Source organism: Pseudophryne corroboree, chromosome 7 (assembly GCF_028390025.1).
Source record: "Pseudophryne corroboree isolate aPseCor3 chromosome 7, aPseCor3.hap2, whole genome shotgun sequence".
NCBI lineage: Eukaryota > Metazoa > Chordata > Amphibia > Anura > Myobatrachidae > Pseudophryne > Pseudophryne corroboree.
In genome coordinates, this window is record NC_086450.1 from 289,645,235 (window position 1) to 289,661,123 (window position 15,889).

Consider the following 15,889-nt stretch of genomic DNA (forward strand, 5'->3'; position numbering starts at 1 on the left):
TTACCTGTCATGGTGGCTGCGTGTGACGTCATGCAGCTGCCACGACCGCGCCCCGCGCACAACCCACCGTTTGGGTTGCCCCGCCCCCGCAACACTCCGTTTCCTCCCTAAAAATGGAGCATTACTACCCCCCTCAAGCCCCGCGACCGCCTTTGCCAGATTGATAGAGGCGACCGCATTTTCTGCAGGGGGGTGCAGAAAATGCGGACGCATGTGCAGTAGGGCTCGTTGCCCATGGCACCCCCGCAATAATTCTGGGCGGATCGCAATTTGCGATCCAACCTGAATTAGCCCCCTAATTCAGAGTTGATCTCAGCAGCAATTTTGTTAGCAGTTGGGCAAAACCATGTGCACTGCGGGGGTGGGGGGGGGGGGCAGATATAACATGTAGAAAAAATGAGAAAAGATACTACTTCACCAGCGCCTGCCCCGTATATAACGGGGTAATCCACCTCTTACTCTCCGACAAGCTCTCCTGATAAGGAGTGTTCGTATCAATGGGTTTACCGGAAAATAGAGGAAAAGGCAAAAAATAGTGTGATAGCGTAAAAACAAGCACTTTAATTAACACATCATTCTAAAAACATGTAGATTCCAATATGGAAGAAATAACTGGTCAATGACACAGCATGTGTCAACAGTGGACAGAAACATTCACATTAAAAAAATCCACCCTCAAGAGAGGAACGGAAGCAATGGCTGATTACCGGTTCCTGGTGAACTGATGTGCATCAGTTCTAAAGCGCATATAGATCTCGGTGGTCTCTCCCAGCTGCAGCAGGGGAATCTCCCGGTCTCAGTATTCTCCAGGCGCCAGTTCAGTCCATAGACATCAGTATCAGCATGTGGGGGAAAAGGCAAAGTACCCACGCGTTCCGACCCGCCCCGGGTCTTTCTCAAGGTCTACTGCCAAAAGTAGAATGCCATGATATAACATGTGCAGTGAGAGTTAGATTTGGGTGGGGTGTGTTCAAACTGAAATCGAAATTGCGGTGTAAAAATAAAGTAGCCAGTATTTAATTTACCCTGCACATTAACAATATAAGCCACCCAAATCTAAGTCTCTCTGCAAATGTTATATCTGCCCCCTCTGCAGTGCACATGGTTTTGCCCAACTGCTGAGATCAACTCTGAATTATCCCCTATGGCCCTCATTCCGAGTTGTTCGCTCGCAAGCTGCTTTTAGCAGCTTTGCACACGCTAAGCCGCCGCCTACTGGGAGTGAATCTTAGCTTCTTAAAATTGCGACCGAAAGATTCTCAAAATTGCGACCACACACCTCTTAGCAGTTTCTGAGTAGCTTCAGACTTACTCGGCATCTGCGATCAGTTCAGTGCTTGTCGTTCCTGGTTTGACGTCACAAACACACCCAGCGTTCGCCCAGACACTCCTCCGTTTCTTCAGCCACTCCCGCGTTTTTCCCAGAAACGGTAGCGTTTTTTCGCACACACCCATAAAACGGCCTGTTTCCGCCCAGAAACACCCACTTCCTGTCAATCACATTCCGATCACCAGAACGAAGAAAAAACCGTGAGTAAAATACCTAACTGCATAGCAAATTTACTTGTCGCAGTGCGGACATTGCGCATGCGCACTAAGCGGAAAATCGCTGCGATGCGAAGAAATTTACAGAGCGAACAACTCGGAATGACCACCTATATACGTAATTTCGTTATCTTCCCAGAGCAAGCAATATGTCAGTTACCACTCACAAGTAACTTCTTTATGGGCTAACACTATTTTTGAATAAATATTTTATTCAAATTTTATAGGATATAAGGGATGTATTTTCCTTTCTAAATACCATTATAGGACAAAAAATTATGTATCTGCACAGTCTTATATTTTATTAATTTATTCTTCTGTTATTTAGTAAGCATCAATCCCCTTACACTCGGTAAACTATTCCTATATAGAAATGTATTATTCTGTTAGGGCATGGGTGGGGAACCTCAGGTCCGCAAAGCCACTTGATCTGGCCCGGCAAGGCACACCTAACCGAGGGAGAAGCCGGGCACCCGCTGATATTTTGTTACCATATCGTCATGTCGTCTCTCCCGTAATTCTGAGAAGCGGGCGGCCAGGCGGAGGGCAGCAATCCGGAAGCAGGAGCGGGGCTGGTATTGTGTTTCTTTTTTCTTTTAATGTGTGTGTGTGTGTGTGTGTGTGTGTGTGTGAGTGGTGCTACTAGGGGTCATATCTCATGGGGCATATTTAATGGAGCATAAGAACTGACTGGGGGCATATCTAATAGGGCATAACAACTGACTGGGGGCATATCTAATAGGGCATAACAACTGACTGGGGGCATATCTAATAGGGCATAACAACTGACTGGGGGGTATATCTACTGGGGCAGATCTACGGGGGGGCAGGCTAATTTTTAAGTTGATAATTTTTGTATGGCCCCCGAAAGGATTTTATAAATATCCAAATGGCCCTTGGTAGAAGAAAGGTTCCCCGCCCGTTTTAGGGGGTGCCACCAATACAGTAGGGTTATAGATATCATAAGAAGGAAAGAGAAAAAGTACTGTATAGTAGGCGCACATAGAAGACTAATTTTTTAAAACGTAACTTTTATTATCACCAATATGTAATATCTTGTGATAACTCACAATTGTGTTGGATAGAGCAGCGAAAATTAGAGGTTAAAATCAGACTATCAGAGACATACAAATATGTGCTTAAGAAATTAAAGAGTGTGATAAAGATGTAAAAATCAATGTCCACTTGTTACTGTCTTGCTTGTGGTATTAACTGCGTCAAAATAACTTGTTAATTTGTACAGAATGGATATTTTTTTTAATCTCTATTTAAATACATATATGAAAGTAGTCAGAACCTGGACTGTCAAATGACAGTTTGAATCAATTTTTGGTCCTAATTCACAATATTATATGGCTATATTGCCTCAGAGAGATTAAAGTCGGAGACTTCTAAAAAAAAAAATTGTCACCCAGTTAAGAGGTTTGTGTATGAAATGGTGATTGTAAATGTGATACTACATTTATTATATATATACGATATTCATTTATTTCATGGGGAATATATCATTCCCTGTGAGTGCCAACTGTGGTTAGGCCACCAGTATCTTATGACATGTATAACCATTCAGTCAAGACAAAAGGCATCTATTTATATGTAAATTATTTGAGCCTTCACATTATCCATAATCCAGCATTATACAGTGTGGAAATTATGTAGGACATTTAATTGAAACAATTCCGCACTAATATAAGTGTGAATATAATCCCCCTTCTGATCAGAATACACTGTACATGCAGTAATATTGCCCTTACTTTGAAGACTGATATGTAGTTGTATCAAGTAAGTAATGTTAATACATTTCTAAATATTCAACATTGTAGGTGTCAGCATGTGCACTGTTAAAAAACTGTCTTGAAAATGCTATAGTGCTGTGATACTTCAAACGAATTCAAATGTTCATTGAAAGCTTGTATGTTATTAGTGTATAATGAATGCTTAAAATCCTCAGACTTGGGGGAGTTCTCAGAGATTAGAGAGAGAGTTTAGTATAATAGTTGACTATTGCATGTGATCTGGAGGAATAAATGTAATAAAGCACATATAAAGCACACCCAGAAATTAGCTGACTACTGTGGTCAATATTTAATTGCCATGTGTTAGCTGTGGAAATAACTTCAGCAGACTACTGCTCATACACGGCAGCTGCTCTGGTTATAATCTTTGCAACAGCGACAACTACTGTACATTGATACATTTAACACTGTGTTGGCAATAGAGACTTGTATAACACAATGTCATTTATATATCACAGTGGTTCTACTGAGAATTTAATATCAGCTACATAGCACTGCTAATCACACAGATTTATTTAACACTGCATATTAGGGACATAGGTGGTCATTCCGAGTTGTTCGCTCGCTAGCTGTTTTTAGCAGCCGTGCAAACACATTGTTGCCGCCCACCGGGAAATGTATTTTCGCGTTGCAGAAGTGCGAACGCATGTGCAGCAGAGCGACTGCAAAAACATTTTGTGCAAAACAAGACCAGCCCTGGACTTACTCTTCGAGTGCGTTGATTCTAACGTTGGTGTGTTAGCTTTTGACGTCACACACCCACCCAGTGTTCGCCCAGCCACGCCTGCATCTCCCCTGCCATGCCTGCGTTTTTCAAAGCACTCCCTGAAAATGATCAGTTGACACCCAGAAACACCCCTTTCCTGTGAATCTTCTTGCGTTGTGCCGTGCGACTGAAAGCTTTGCTAGAACCTGTGCAAAACCACAGAAATGCAGAACTTTAGCCTGATGGCTGCTCTGCGAACAACGGCAGCTAGCGATCAACTCGGAATGACACCCATAGTTAATTACAGCATATTACTACTTGCTCATGACACTTACTCTGATAATAATTTACCACCAGTGAAATTAACTCTATATGCATGTGTTAGGGACTTGTTACATTATATATTAAAAACTGGTTATGATAACAGCTTATGTGAATCATCAAGTTGAATGAATATATGCATATATGCCCTCATTCCGAGTTGATCGCACCAAGCAACTTTTTGCTGCTGGTGCGATCAACTAATCTCCGCCTATGTGTATTTTAGCATAGCAGGGCTGTGAACGCTTGTACAGCCCTGCTATGCTAAAAAAGTTTCACACAAAACAAGACCAGCCCTAGACCTACTTACCCTGTGCGACGGATTCAGCAATGCAGGTCCCGACTTTGACTTCTGACATCCGCCCTCCGTTCGCCTGGACACGCCTGCGTTTTTCTTACCACTCCCTGAAAACGGGTGGAAACGGTGAGTATCCGCCCCGGAATGCCTCCCACCTGTCCATCTTCTTGTGATCTTCGCTGCGATCACATTTGTCGCTGGTGGTGTCGTTACCCGGACATGAACGTCGCTGGGCAACAACATGCATGCGCAATACGTCCGCCGCGCATGCACATTTCCGGCCCATTCACACCGCAGCAAAGAACCGCTGCGTGCGAATGGATCGGAATGACACCCATAAATAGTAATCTGCACACTACAGCTTATTCATGGCAGCTATTCTAATAAGAATTAATTACCAGTGGAATTAACCCTATATGCTTGTGTTAGGGATCTGTTAAATTATATATCTAAAACTAGTTCTGATAACAGTCTATGTGAACCATCAAGCTAAATGAACATGTGCATATAAATAACAATTTGCTACAATGTTGAATATTTAGAAATGTATCAACATTACATACTTGATACAACTACATATCAGTCTTGAAAGTAAGGGCAATATTACGGCATGTACAGTGTATTCTGATCAGAAGGGGGATTATATTCACACTTATATTAGTGCGGAATTGTTTCAATTAAATGTCCTGCATAATTTCCACACTGTATAATGATGGATTATGGATAATGTGAAGGCTCAAAATAATTTACATATAGATGCCTTTTGTCTTGACTGTATGGTTATACATGTCCTAAGATACTGGTGACCTCACAGGGAATGATATATTCCCCATGAAATAAATTAATATCGGATATATATAATAAATGTAGTATCACATTTACAATCACCATTTCATACACGAACCTCTTAACTGGGTAACAAATATTTTTTAATAAGTCTCCGACTTTAATCTCTCTCTGAGGCAATATAGCCTTATAATATTGTGAATTAGGACCAAAAATGTATTCAAATTGTCATTTGACAGTCCAGGTTCTGACTACTTTCATATATGTATTTAAATAAAGATGAATAAAATATCCATTCTGCACAAATTAACTCTGAACTTTGAATCAAGTTATTTTGACGCAGTTAATACTAGTAATGAGCGGGTTCAGTTTCTCTGAAACCGAACCCCCCCGAACTTCACCCTTTTTACACGGGTCCGAGCCATACGCGGATTCTCCCGTATGGCTCAGTTAACCCGAGCGCGCCCGAACGTCATCATCCTGCTGTCGGATTCTCGCGAGATTCGGATTCTATATAAGCAGCCGCGCATCGCCGCCATTTTCACTCGTGCATTGGAAATGTTAGGGAGAGGACGTGGCTGGCATCCTCTCCGTTTATTCATTGTTGAGTTGATGCAAATATTTGTGCTTGCTTATATCATTGTGGGGACTGGGGAGCAGCTTTATATAGGAGGAGTACAGTGCAGAGTTTTGCTGATCAGTGACCACCAGTTTTATCCGTTCTCTGCCTGAAAAAAACGCTCCTTATCTGTGCTCAGTGTGCTGCATATATCTGTGCTCACACTGCTTAATTGTGGGGACTGGGGAGCAGCTGTATTATATAGCAGGAGTACAGTGCAGAGTTTTGCTGACAGTGACCACCAGTATACGTTGTCTGCCTGAAAAACACTCCATATCTGTGCTCAGTGTGCTGCTTTATTGTGGGGACTGGGGACCACCAGTATAATATTATATAGGAGGAGTACAGTGCAGAGTTTTGCTGACCAGTGACCACCAGTATATAATATATAGCATTACGGTACAGTAGGCCACTGCTGTACATACCTCTGTGTTGTCAAGTATACTATCCATCTAGATTCTATACCTGTGGTGCATTTCAGTTGTGCAGTTTGCTGACACAGTGACCATCAGTATATATAGCAGTACGGTACGGAAGGCCACTGCTGTACCTACCTCTGTGTCGTCAAGTATACTATCCATCTACATTCTATACCTGTGGTGCATTTTAGTTTTGCAGTTTGCTGACACAGTGACCACCAGTATATATAGCAGTACGGTACGGAAGGCCACTGCTGCACCTACCTCTGTGTCGTCAAGTATACTATTCATCTACATTCTATACCTGTGGTGCATTTTAGTTGTACGCAGTATATATAGTAGTAGGCCATTGCTATTGATACTGGCATATAATTCCACACATTAAAAAATGGAGAACAAAAATGTGGAGGTTAAAATAGGGAAAGATCAAGATCCACTTCCACCTCGTGCTGAAGCTGCTGCCACTAGTCATGGCCGAGACGATGAAATGCCATCAACGTCGTCTGCCAAGGCCGATGCCCAATGTCATAGTAGAGAGCATGTAAAATCCAAAAAACAAAAGTTCAGTAAAATGACCCAAAAATCAAAAAATGAAAGCATCTGATGAGAAGCGTAAACTTGCCAATATGCCATTTACGACACGGAGTGGCAAGGAACGGCTGAGGCCCTTGCCTATGTTCATGGCTAGTGGTTCAGCTTCACATGAGGATGGAAGCACTCATCCTCTCACTAGAAAAATGAAAAGACTTAAGCTGGCAAAAGCACAGCAAAGAACTGTGCATTTTTATAAATCACAAATCCCCAAGGAGAGTCCAATTGTGTCGGTTGCGATGCCTGACCTTCCCAACACTGGATGGGAAGAGCTTGCGCCTTCCACCATTTGCACGCCCCCTGCAAGTGCTTGAAGGAGCACCCGCAGTCCAGTTCCTGATAGTCAAATTGAAGATGTCACTGTTGAAGTACACCAGGATGAGGATATGGGTGTTGCTGGCGCTGGGGAGGAAATTGACAAGGAGGATTCTGATGATGAGGTGGTTTGTTTAAGTCAGGCACCCGGGGAGACACCTGTTGTCCATGGGACGAATATGGCCATTGATATGCCTGGTCAAAATACAAAAAAAATCAGCTCTTCCTTGTGGAATTATTTCAACACAAATGCAGACAACAGGTGTCAAGCCGTGTGTTGCCTTTGTCAAGCTGTAATAAGTAGGGGTAAGGACGTTAACCACCTCGGAAAATCCTCCCTTATACATCACCTGCAGCGCATTCATCATAAGTCAGTGACAAGTTCAAAAACTTTGGATGACAGCGGAAGCAGTCCACTGACCACTAAATCCCTTCCTCTTGTAACCAAGCTCCTGCAAACCACACCACCAACTCCCTCAGTGTCAATTTCCTCCTTACCCAGGAAAGCCAATAGTCCTGCAGGCCATGTCACTGGCAAGTCTGACGAGTCCTCTCCTGCCTGGGATTCTGCCGATGCATCCTTGAGTGTAACGCCTACTGCTACTGGCGCTGCTGTTGTTGCTGCTGGGAGTCGATCGTCATCCCAGAGGGGAAGTCAGAAGACCACTTGTACTACTTCCAGTAAGCAATTGACTGTCCAACAGACCTTTGCGAGGAAGATGAAATATCACAGCAGTCATCCTGCTGCAAAGCAGATAACTCAGGCCTTGGCAGCCTTGGCGGTGAGAAACGTGGGTCCGGTATCCACCGTTAATTCAGAGGCAACTAGTGACTTGATTGAGGTACTGTGTCCCCGGTACCAAATACCATCTAGGTTCCATTTCTCTAGGCAGGCGATACCGAAAATGTACACAGACGTCAGAAAAAGAGTCACCAGTGTCCTAAAAAATGCAGTTGTACCCAATGTCCACTTAACCACGGACATGTGGACAAGTGGAGCAGGGCAGACTCAGGACTATATGACTGTGACAGCCCACTGGGTAGATGTATTGCCTCCCGCAGCAAGAACAGCAGCGGCGGCACCAGTAGCAGCATCTCGCAAATGCCAACTCGTTCCTAGGCAGGCTACGCTTTGTATCACCGCTTTCCAGAAGAGGCACACAGCTGACAACCTCTTATGGAAACTGAGGAAGATCATCACAGAATGGCTTACCCCAATTGGACTCTCCTGGGGATTTGTGACTTCGGACAACGCCAGCAATATTGTGCGTGCATTACATCTGGGCAAATTCCAGCACTTCCCATGTTTTGCACATACATTGAATTTGGTGGTGCGGAATTATTTAAAAAACGACAGGGGCGTGCAAGAGATGCTGTCGGTGGCCAGAAGAATTGCGGGCCACTTTCGGCATTCAGCCACCGCGTACAGAAGACTGGAGCACCACCAAACAATCCTGAACCTGCCCTGCCATCATCTGAAGCAAGAGGTGGTAACGAGGTGGAATTCAACCCTCTATATGCTTCAGAGGATGGAGGAGCAGCAAAAGGCCATTCAAGCCTATACATCTGCCCACGATATAGGCAAAGGAGGGGGAATGCACCTGGCTCAAGCGCAGTGGAGAATGATTTCAACGTTGTGCAAGGTTCTGCAACCCTTTGAACTTACCACACGTGAAGCCAGTTCAGACACTGCCAGCCTGAGTCAGGTCATTCCCCTCATCAGGCTTTTGCAGAAGAAGCTGGAGACATTGAAGGAGGAGCTAAAACAGAGCGATTCCGCTAGGCATGTGGGACTTGTGGATGGAGCCCTTAATTCGCTTAACCAGGATTTACGGGTGGTCAATCTGTTGAAATCAGAGCACTACATTTTGGCCACCGTGCTCAATCCTAGATTTAAAACCTACGTTGTATCTCTCTTTCCGGCAGACACAAGTCTGCAGAGGTTCAAAGACCTGCTGGTGAGAAAATTGTCAAGTCAAGCGGAACGTGACCCGTCAACATCTCCTCCTTCACATTCTCCCGCAACTGGGGGTGCGAGGAAAAGGCTAAGAATTCCGAGCCCACCCGCTGGCGGTGATGCAGGGCAGCCTGGAGCGAGTGCTGACATCTGGTCCGGACTGAAGGACCTGCCAACGATTACTGACATGTCGTCTACTGTCACTGCATATGATTCTGTCACCATTGAAAGAATGGTGGAGGATTATATGAGTGACCGCATCCAAGTAGGCACGTCAGACAGTCCGTACGTATACTTGCAGGAAAAAGAGGCAATTTGGAGGCCCTTGCACAAACTGGCTTTATTCTACCTAATGCACAAAGTGGTGAGCTGCTCAATCAGATAGTGATGTCACTCAGGTGCTAAAAGGGAGGGGTAATTCTGTGTAGGAAAAAACAAAGGTTCCCTAATGCACACCGAGTGAAAAATATTACGACATAATAGTCAGATAATACGGAGATCTTAGTTGCGTATATCTGCAGATATAGGGTTAAGCCCCCAGGCCGATCGACAAGGCTTCTCCGTCACTGGGGGTCCCTAATACTGGGTATGGGTCCGGGGTGCAGGACCCCATAACGTCGGCATAGGTCGGCTACCCCAGGTCAGCACACAAGTGAGAGTTAATAAGGGTTAATAAGAAGCACAGAAGTGCTATATAGGTGGTGTGATTAAAATAATACAAAAATATATACAAAGTGATAGGAAAAATTATAAGTGTTAATAAAGTGTTAGGGTGTGCAGACCTGAAGCAGCCCAGCCATACCGACACAGGGGCCACCGCACCCCACACCCACCCCATAAATAATTACAAATATGTCTGGGTTAAATTCCCAGTGTAAGGCCACATGGTAATGGCTCCTACAGCATTTGAGAGCCAGCTCACCTGGAGATACCCCTAGCTTCTCCTATGGCAGTCTGGTGTCAGCAATCCCTCCTAATGCTGACCCATTCATGCCTCTCAATACAATGCACAAAGTGGTGAGCTGCTCAATCAGATAGTGATGTCACTCAGGTGCTAAAAGGGAGGGGTAATTCTGTGTAGGAAAAAACAATGGTTCCCTAATGCACACCGAGTGAAAAATATTACGACATAATAGTCAGATAATACGGAGATCTTAGTTGCGTATATCTGCAGATATAGGGTTAAGCCCCCAGGCCGATCGACAAGGCTTCTCCGTCACTGGGGGTCCCTAATACTGGGTATGGGTCCGGGGTGCAGGACCCCATAACGTCGGCACAGGTCGGCTACCCCAGGTCAGCACACCCTAACACTTTATTAACACTTATGATTTTTCCTATCACTTTGTATATATTTTTGTATTATTTTAATCACACCACCTATATAGCACTTCTGTGCTTCTTATTAACCCTTATTAACTCTCACTTGTGTGCTGACCTGGGGTAGCCGACCTGTGCCGACGTTATGGGGTCCTGCACCCCGGACCAATACCCAGTATTAGGGACCCCCAGTGACGGAGAAGCCTTGTCGATCGGCCTGGGGGCTTAACCCTATATCTGCAGATATACGCAACTAAGATCTCCGTATTATCTGACTATTATGTCGTAATATTTTTCACTCGGTGTGCATTAGGGAACCTTTGTTTATTCTACCTAAGTTACCCTCCCTCCAGTGTGTACTCCGAAAGAGTGTTTAGTGCAGCCGCTCACCTTGTCAGCAATCAGCGTACGAGGTTACTTCCAGAAAATGTGGAGAAGATGATGTTCATCAAAATGAATTATAATCAATTCCTCCGTGGAGACATTCACCAGCAATTGCCTCCAGAAAGTACACAGGAATCTGAGATGGTGGATTCCAGTGGGGACGAATTCATAATCTGTGAGGAGGGGGATGTACACAGTGAAAGGAGTGAGGAATCGGAGGATGATGATGAGGTGGACATCTTGCCTCTGTAGAGCCAGTTTGTGCATGGAGAGATTGATTGCTTCTTTTTTGGTGGGGGCCCAAACCAACCAGTCGTTTCAGTCACAGTCGTGTGGCAGACCCTGTCGCTGAAATGATGGGTTCGTTAAAGTGTGCATGTCCTGTTTATACAACATAAGGGTGGGTGGGAGGGCCCAAGGACAATTCCATCTTGCACCTCTTTTTTCTTTCATTTTTCTTTGCATCATGTGCTGTTTGGGGACAATTTTTTTGAAGTGCCATCCTGTCTGACACTGCAGTGCCACTCCTAGATGGGCCAGGTGTTTGTGTCGGCCACTTGTGTCGCTTAGCTTAGCCATCCAGCGACCTCGGTGCAAATTTTAGGACTAAAAATAATATTGTGAGGTGTTCAGAATAGACTGGAAATTAGTGGAAATTATGGTTATTGAGGTTAATAATACTAATGACCCCCAAATTCTATGATTTAAGCTGTTTTTTAGGGTATTTTGAAAAAAACACCCGAATCCAAAACACACACGAATCCGACAAAAAAAGTTCGGTGAGGTTTTGCCAAAACGCATTCGAATCCAAAACACGGCCGTGGAACCGAATCCAAAACCAAAACACAAAACCCGAAAAATGTCCGGTGCACATCACTAGTTAATACCGCAAGCAAGACAGTAACAACAAGTGGACATTGATTTTTAAATCTTAATCACACTCTTTAATTTCTTAAGCACATATTTGTATTTATCTGTTAGTCTGATTTTAACCTCTAATTTTCGCTGCTCTATCCAACACAATTGTGAGTTATTATCACAAGATATTACATATTGATGATAAAAAAAGTTAAGTTTTAAAAAATTAGTCTTCTACGTGCGCCTACTATACAGTACTTCCATTATATACTTAAAATCATGTATTATACACAGAAATGCCATATTATTTAAAATCCCCCCCCCCCTGCTCACGAAGCTGAAACAGAATGTGTGTAAATTAAAGGGATTCAGATAATATAAAAGGAAAAGTGAATATGATGGGAGGCTGGCTTCCAATCTTTGATTACATATGCACTTTATATAGAAATACACTATATAATTTTACTGCAATCTAACACCTTAGGGGGGATGTAATGAAGTCCGAGTTCGGCGGCCGTGCGGGATGCCGGCCAAACTCAGACTTTTTTTAAATGGGCAATCATGCACAGGACATGGCATAGCCTTGAACATGATTGCCTCTTTAAAAAAAAATCCAAGTGTGGCCATCATCCCACACGGCCACCGAACTTGGCTTTGGATTTGGCTGGAATAAAGATGGACTGACCAGGTTGAACCTGGAGTATGGCTGGACTGGCTGCAACCGGGGCAGACTGACCAGGCTGGACCTGGAGTATTGCTGGACTGGCTGGAACCGCAATGGACTGACCAGGCTGGACCAGGAGTATAGCTGGACCATCTGGAAATGGGACGGACTGACCAGGCTGGACCTGGAGTATTGCTGGACCGGTTGGAACCAGAATGGACTGACCAGACTGGACCTGGGGTATAGCTGGTACAGCTGGAACCAGGACAGACTGAACAGGCTGGACCTGGAGAACTGCTGGACTGGCTGGAACTGAGGGAGACTGAACTGGACAAATGGATGGAACCGGATTGAGTCCGGACAAGAGATTAGAATCGGTTGGGACTGAAGGAGGCAGATTCCAGCTGGTACCAGAGTGGTTAGATTCTAAGTGTTCAGATGGCCCATCCTTGACCTGAACCATGCTGGATGCCAACATGGTGGTGCTCTCTGAAGATGGCAAACAGGAGTTCATAACTGTATCTGTAACGCAAAGATTTCTAACATGGGAACTTGGCTCTGGAAACTTCCCCTGGGGCTAAAACTCTGGTGACCCCTCCTGGGATTGACGAATCATACATCACTCTTAGGGTTGTTTTTTCCAGCACCCCTCCTGGGGTTAACAGATCAGAAACTCCTTTTTGAGTGGAAGACTCATATGTCCCTTCTTGAGCTTGAGCATTGAATAACCCTCCTGGAGTCAGCAAATCAAATGCCTCCTCAGAGGCTGCAGAGTCTAACGCCTTTTCTGGCACTGAAAGTTCGGATGCCCCTCCTTAGGTTGCCAAAACTGACAGCCCACCTTTGGCTGCAGGAACAGATACCCCTTTGGCTGCAGGAACAGATGCCCCTCCCTGGGCTGCAGAAACAGACACCACTCCTTGGGCTGCAGAAACAGATGCCCCTCCTTGGGCTGCAGAAACAGACACCCCTCTTTGGGCTGCAAAAACAGACGCCCCTCCTTGGGCTGCAGAAACAGACGCCCCTCTTTGGGAAGCAGAAACAGACGCCCCTCTTTGGGAAGCAGAAACAGACGCCCCTCTTTGGGAAGCAGAAACAGACGCCCCTCTTTGGGAAGCAGAAACAGACGCCCCTCTTTGGGAAGCAGAAACAGACGCCCCTCTTTGGGAAGCAGAAACAGATGCCCCTCTTTGGGAAGCAGAAACAGACCCCTCTTTCTGGACACTCAACTTGGGACAGGACCCCAGTCATATATTTGAGTCTCTTTTTGAGGAGCCTTCTTGATATCCCCCTAAGCAGTATCAGGATCAGCTGCTGTAGATAACTTGTAGACATAAGTGTTATGGTACTGAGATTTATCACTGTTTCTTGGCTTGCGAAGAATGCAATCCTTAACGAAATGACCGGAATTTCCACAGTAAAGAAAGAGGTGTAGCTCCCTACACCGCTGGTGTTCACAGAGCTTTGGCCATGGATAGCTCTGATGTATAACTTTTCTTTGCACAGATGAAGAGACTTTAGAAACTGGATGGGACAAAACAGGATCAACACAGTTGGTGGTATTCCTAAGGAGTTCAGGCATTCCAGAAAGAATACTAGTCAAAAATTTTTGTACAGTAGCTTTATTAACATCTGGTAGAGAATCTGCAATTGGTCAGGAGTCTGAGTACAGGAAGTCCGAGAATTTCTGGGGAAAGAGTTCCACTGCAGACATGCTGCTGTGATGACTCCAAACCCTCCAGACATCCTGCAATATTGCTTAGGAAGTCCCCCATCAGACAAACACCTTCTGCCAGGTCCATGTGGCCATTTCCTACTGTCATGACTGTAGTTATGTGAACCCAGCGTATATGTTAAGTCCGGGAGGGTAACTGGAGGACTATGTGTATATATTTGGCTGGTCTGTGGGGATCAATGAGATGAAGAAGTAGGGAGCAATCCCTGACTGGGAATCAAACCCGGGCCTCGGCAAAGGGAGCTGTATCCTGACCACTGGATCACCAGGGACTTGGTGTTGATAGCAGGATGGTGAATGTATTGGTGAGAACAAACTGGATATATTATCACAGGACTAGGTGTTTGGGTACCGAATGTTAACTATGAATAGGATCTCTGGAGTTATGCAGATCTGAGAGGGGACCTGAAGATGTTGAACTGGGCTGGTTACCGGCGAGCCTGAACCGGGCTGGTTACCGGAGCACTATGAACCGGGCTGGTTACTGGAGACACCTGGTTACTGGTGAGACTGAGAACCGGGCTGGATACCAGATATGGCTGAACCGAGCTGGTTACTGGATACGACTGGTAGCGCTCTGTGAACCGGGCTGGACACTGGTATAACTGGTAATGCAACTGTAATCCAGGCTGGTACTGGATATAACTGGTAACAAAGCTGTAATGCGGGCTGGTTCAGGATACAGCTGGTAACACAACTGTAATCCGGACTGGGAAGCAAAAGAGAGAAGGTTTACAGGAACTAAGGTAATAGAGTAAACACAAAGAGAGCAGAAAGACAGTAGACTCTTGTTGGGGAGCACTCAATTTCAGACGCACAAATGTATATAATGAATATCTGTTAAGATCATAAGAATTTTTATTAACTTGCTATTAATAATACAGAGTTCCAATTTTGCCAGTATTTGCGAATTAGTAAAAATAAATTAAATATAGTAAATAGCCTAGGCTATGATAGACACTCAGCCGGATTCCTCGTGCTGTCATTGATGTAATACCAGAGTGTACTCAATAAAGTGGTATCTTTATGTTGAAAAAAATATATAATTTTTTTTTATTATTTTTGTATGACCGTCATTTATTCTGCATAGAAAACTTTAGAAAAAGGTTATTGCAGGAAGTTGAATCAGAGGTCATAAATACGAAGGAAAGTGTCTCATTAGTCTATGGTGCTTCCTGTTGGCAACAAGTGGATCGAGTATGCAGCAATGAGTTGCAGTACCAGGGTGTTCCAAGCTGGTCTCCCATCCAAGTACTGACTCGGCCCTCCACTGCTTGGCTTCCAAGATCAGATGAGATTGGGCATCTCCAGTGGGGTATGCCCGCAAATTGCTGCACTTAGCACTTTCGTCTGAATAAACAGTGATAGCACCCTTTAATAATTGGTAAAAAGGTGAAAATATATTGTCACTCAATTTAAACCATAAAGGGAAGAAGGGGAGGGGATCCACTTATGAGAGAATTAGTACTGTGTGTAGTAATTGCAAACAGGGAGGTATTTTCACATATATATTAATCACATGTGAAAGTGCAGGGAGTATGAATATATACCCTACACAGATGGCGAAAAAATTCAATG

At 44.5% G+C, this 15,889-nt stretch overlaps 1 pseudogene; it reads right to left on the reverse strand.

Moving 5' to 3' along the window:
* Positions 1-15,520: 15,520 nt before the first annotated feature.
* On the reverse strand, positions 15,521-15,640 carry LOC134947223 (5S ribosomal RNA; annotated as a pseudogene).
* Positions 15,641-15,889: the final 249 nt, after the last annotated feature.